Source organism: Aptenodytes forsteri, unplaced genomic scaffold (assembly GCF_000699145.1).
Source record: "Aptenodytes forsteri isolate BGI_AS27 unplaced genomic scaffold, ASM69914v1 Scaffold10, whole genome shotgun sequence".
NCBI lineage: Eukaryota > Metazoa > Chordata > Aves > Sphenisciformes > Spheniscidae > Aptenodytes > Aptenodytes forsteri.
The window spans coordinates 3,310,140-3,316,082 of NW_008794117.1; positions in this window are offsets into that span (position 1 = coordinate 3,310,140).

Below are 5,943 nucleotides of genomic sequence, written 5' to 3' on the forward strand. Positions count from 1 at the left end.
AGTCCCCATCCCTGGACGTATTTAAAAGACGAGTAGATGCGGCACTTAGGGACATGGTTTAGTGGGCATGGTGGTGTTGGGTCGACAGTTGGACTCGATGATCTTAGAGGTCTTTTCCAACCTTAATGATTCTATGATATTCTATGATCATCAACAGCAACGTATTCCGATTAACTCCTTGTTTCTATTTCACTAAACATGAAGGCCAGAGTGATACAAAGCTCATTTGAGGATCTGATCTCAAAGTTGCATTTTTAAACACAGATGATGGGCAGAAAGGCAAGAGAGGCGGGCTCCAGGCCAAGTGGCTGGAAAGCACTGAGGTAAAAGCCGATGGAGTTTCACTGAATAACATATGATGTCAGCAATTTCAGCAATCTTGTTTTCTCCCAATAAATCCTTAGCAGAGCTTCTCGAAAAAAAATTCTCCAAATTTTTTTTTTTTTTTTTTTTTTTTTTACAGAACCACTCTTTCACAGTTCCTTCAAATTCCCAGAAAGTGCAGCCACTTAAACTGAAACACTGGCTCAAACTGAAAATTTGACAAATTTGGGTTTGCTGGGGGGGTGGGGTGGGGTGTTGGGTTTTTTTTCCCCTCTCCCTCAAAGCAAAAAGGGATGGGAGAGTTCTACCACTCTTGAAGCATCCTATTTCAGTCGTTTCAGAATTAAATATTTCCTCTCAAAAGAGGCTTTTTATTTCAGTTACATTTAATGTCAAATCTTAGGTTACAAGAAAGTCAAGACTAAAGTGAAAGTGTGATCACAGCACGGTGGTTCCTCTTTCATGGAACATTTTGAAAGTGGGGGGTTCCAAAACACGCTTTTCATCAGATACAGAATGAGATTTCAAAGATCTCTCTGAAGTGAGGTTTTACATTTTCCATAGAACTGCACAGATCTTAAAAGCTAGGGAATTGATTTTCTTTTCACCTTTAATGACAAAAGCTTAGCTAAAATGAATATAATTTTCTGACCATTTTCCACAGATCATTTTTGTCTGCATCAATCACACTTTTCTTTTGCCCACTTCTGCTGAAATTCTACATCTAAATTCTGTTAATAGCTTAAGGGCAGCTACAGGACCCTTCCAAACATTTAACCTTTCTGGTCTGCCTTTCTTCTCTAAAAATCCATTAGAAATGCTGAATTACAGGCTCAGCCAAGCGATACTTAAATTCATGAAAACTGGGTGGATAGAAAGTGTCATCACACAAATTTACTATAACCAATTCTTATCCAGATTTATTTTACAAGGGAAATAAATTCTTAATTGTCCTAAACATGAGAATATTTTATCATGGTGAAGACCTGCATGAAAGTCAAAACAAATATGCTTAGGAAAAGGCATTCTACTCACATACAATAGTTTTTGATGTGCGTGTTCTTCCAAGTACTTTTCTGTACTCATTTTCTAATGCTCTTTCAAAGGACAAAATTACCTATTTACAAGTATAGTCAGGCTTTTTTCAGACAATCGGCAACTTTAAGCAGATGCTACACCAGGCTACTTATTGCTGCTACTTCTCCCGTCCCTGCTGTCTTTTCAGCACAAGGGAACAACAGGAGTGGGGAATCGGTCCAACTCAAAAATAACTTGTCAAAAACTTTCTTTTTTTTTTTAAAGGCAGGTCTGTTTTCCCCACTCAGTTCACCACTTGGCTACAAAACCCACAATGCTGGCGTAAGGGATGAGGTAGCACAGGGGTAGGCAGAGAGAGAAGATAAACTGCTTAACCTGCCACTGCTACTACTGAAACGCACATCAAACTGCACCCTTGTTTTGAGAAATATTTTATCGGTGAAGACAGTATGAATTGTATGAATTCATTGTATGAATACAATCGTATTTCAACCCTGTATTGCAAGATTCACAGCTTTGCTATGTCAATGTATTATGCAGTACATGCTTCTAAAATTTAAGGCTTTCTAAAGACAAAATTAAATTCAAATAAAATGTGAAAAATGTGAAACAATTGATATTTGGGGTCTTTTACAGTATATTAGCTTTTTTTTTTTCCAAAGTCTGCAAGAACCAATATCTTTATCTAAATAAGTTATGGGAGAGCTTATCATAAAGTGATCTATTTGTTACTTTATTCAAATAACTTTCTTTTCATCATTCCCAATTCTGAACTTATGAAAGGGTGTCGGCCTGGCCCTGCCAAGACAGTGAGGTGGGTAATCAGATAATGAGTTTTTTCCCTACATTGCTCCTTGAACAGGTTTAGACTTCATTGAATGACTTCCTTCCAGGTGATTAAAGGACCAAAAAAAGAAACAAAAAAAAAACCCCAAACAACAACAACAAAACTAGAAAATAAACTTTAAGGTTTGGACTTTTTTTTTATGTTTAAGAAAACTGTGAGGAGACAATTTTCCACTCTCCTTTGCTCTGAAGTGCAAAGTTACTAAAACATCTTAACAGAAGCCCCTGACCATCATTCGATCTACGATCGAGGCCTTTGTCTTGCAGGACTAGATTCCCAAGCTGCTTTTAAGGATGCTTTAGTGACCAACTTAAAAAGCTGGAAATGGTGTTTATACATTCTGCTGACCGCCTTCATCCTTCAAGAAGACATCTGCAGAGCAAAACAATACAAGTTTTGGCCTTCCTGTGGTATTTTGACTGCCCATAAAATTAAAAGCCGTAAAAAGACTTCGATGTTTTCAAATACTTTAAGAATATGAAAGAAAAATAAACCTTGCAAGGATTAACATAGTTTTATTTTTTGAGTACACACAAAACCAAATAAGGATATTATTCACAATATAGAGGCTTTTTAAGGAAACTACTAAATATTAGTGAAAGTTACAAAACACCTGAAATGCAAACAACTGAAAATCTGCTCATTGTAGCCAGAGTCTTGATCTGTTCCCAGCACTTAAGTGGCACAGGTGGGCAGTAAGAGTTTATTTGTGACTTCACTGCTGGACACAAAACATCTGGTTGAAATTACAGTCACACATAACACCTACATGAAAAACAGCGATCCCTGGGCACCAGCATTACACAGGGACCGCACGTCCCTGCAGCCAGCCCCCACGAGGTCAGCAATGCCCCAGCACAGGCACAGGGACTGGCACCAGTAACCGCCTCCAGCACGACGGGCTGCCTGCTCCGACAGCAGAGGTTCTAAGGTCCGTAGAATACAAAAAGGCTCAGACGGTCTCCGAGGATGAAGTAAAAATTTTAACCTGAATTCACTTCTCAGAAACATGGAGGCAGTTTTAGACTGTACGTATGTGTCTCTGCCATCTCCACAAAAGCCCTTCTAAAAAAGGGCAATTTTGTGAGCGTCCTATGCAGCTATGTAAGTATCCAGATGGAACATGAATTAGCGATTGATTTCATTAATTAGAAAAGTTGCTTTGAAGGAAGTTAACATTATTGACAGAAGTCGTTTGCAAGCACTGTTCTCTATCGAAATCTAAGCTTTGCCTTCAACAAAGGCAAACGTTTTTTCCCTAACGAGCAACCTGCACTGAAAACTAATTAGAAACCACAGGTATTTTGCGTGTATTTCACAACCAGTGAAAGGCTAATCTCGAATAGCTAACCGCACACGGCTCGGCTTCTACAGATAAAATGCGTGAGTCACTCACACACCCTTTACGGTCAGGTTACGCAAGCCTGTCCCAGCGCTGCTCACATGCAAGGGCAGAGTGGCACGCAGTCATTCATGCAGCGACTGCCTCTGCTACTCTGCATGCATCCCTCTGAGCCCAAATACATATTTAGTATTGGATACATATTTAGTTGTTGGATACATTAATTTTTCACTCATCAAAGCGTATCACACAGGAGAACATTTTGTGTACCTGTACCTCTAATTCTAAGCATAATTCTTGACCCTCGTTCTTTCTTTTTTTTAAATTAGTCAAGCCCATGGTTACTACCTGGTATAACGTAACAAAAAGAAAACACAAAAACCCAACAGAGCTGCCAGCTACACGCTGTGCAAACCAGGACGGACACACTGTGTAAATGCATACAAGTGCTAAAGAGCTTTCATGGTAAAACACTCAATGTACAGCTTGTTTTAAATCATTGACTATATTCAAAGTGATTGCTATATATACAGTTTTCTTTATTTAAATGAAAACCTCTCATTACGTTTGGTTATGCTAAGATTTGCATCAATGACGTGCTAAATGCCAATGGACTATTATAACACACTGAAGAATAACAATATATTAATTGTTTACAGCAGGAAGAGAAACTGGATGCATTTGTCCCCTTATAATGAACAAAACTGGATCATATCCAAATGACCAAACATTTTGGCCCCTGACAGCTATTGTAACTGTTGTTTTAATCAAACTTTGCTTAATGTTATGAATATGCAAAGTTTAAAAACTGTGGAGTAGCATACTACTGCTTGAAACTGTCAAGTTTGTTTTAACAGTGAGACCTTATAACCACAATGTCTAATGAGTACTGATAAAGTGCTTTTTAGTCCTTATACAAACTCTACTAGCCACTGACCTATTTTCAAAGTGTAAGCAATTCAGCTTACATTTACAACAAAAAAATCTACTACTCGGAGGCCAAAGAATATGATTTTCCATTAAAATGCTGTTTTCCAAAAAAAAAAAATGTCCAAAAACATAAATGTAGTGAAGCTGCATTCGGAACACAGTTAATTAAAAGTGCATCTGGCAGCATGCATTGTTCAAAAACAAAAAAAAAAAAAAAAATAAATATATCACAAAGAATTGGCTGATACTAACTTTTCAAACAATAGATTTTCAGTCTCAGGAAGGAAGGACTATTTACCTGTAATCTCTGAACAGTCAATACTGCTTGTAGTAGAGCAAGTGAAACTGTGAAACATAATTTACACTTCTCTCGCATCTTTCTTTGCTTTTTTCTCCATAATGATCCCCCACCTTACTACAACCTCATCCAGTGTTTGCGATGAATTTAAGGTTATTTGCCTCAACACTTCAACACTGTGATGTATCTAAAATTATTTATGATTTTATTGTAATTTATTATAAAACTAAAATTCTAGTAACGAATTACTGATGAACAGTGTCAATTTGGTTTGAAATTTAGGTAGGACTCCACGTAGTCACTAGTGGTATCTATTATTTCTGTTGAGTATTTTTTAAAAGTGTTTGGATGAACTTTTTGCTCTTAATTCCCCATTCAAACCATGGTCTTCATTTAGGCTGTTTACTTCAGATCTGCATGAAGCCTCACAATGCTATGTCAATATTCGTCTGTATGTTTAAGCCCTTTGTGGGAAAAATGCAGGTTTTGCTGCTGTAAGGGAACAGAACAAAGGAATCAACATGTTAGTTTATATCAACGGGTTCTGAATATCACTTCTTATATGCACGGTACTAGACTGTGCAATTAATATCATCTGAGTATAATTTCTAAAAGCCGTGTAATTTTAAAAAGACTTTCCTCCTAAATCAGTCCATGAACTTCCCTTGTCACTCACTCTCTTCCATTAGCAGGACATCAGGTGAAGAAATAGGGCTAATGTATTTCCTGTGAGAGAGCTCTGTTCTGAGCAAATATGTAATGAAAATGTAACATCCGTTCTCCAGCGCTGCGGTGCTCATCCTTTCTAAGATGCAAGACTAACTTCCATGGCGGTATACAGTCTCTAACAGATTCTTGACCAACGGACGTCAGGAACAACTGTGCTCTGTCCCTGTCAACTAGCTATTTCTTCTTTTCACGCTAGAGGAATAGCTTTTATTTCTTTTCACGCTAGAGGAATAGCTTTTATTTCTTTTCCACCTTGCAGAAAATGGCTGACCCATCAGAATATTTTTACTGTATCAGCAACAGAAAGGAGATGTCACATGCAAAAATACTGCTTCTCAACACATTTAAATTCTGTGAACAGCCATTGATATTGCTTGGCAAAGCAAGTATTTGTATCTTCATATTCTATGAACCAAATAGTATTTTGGGGAACTA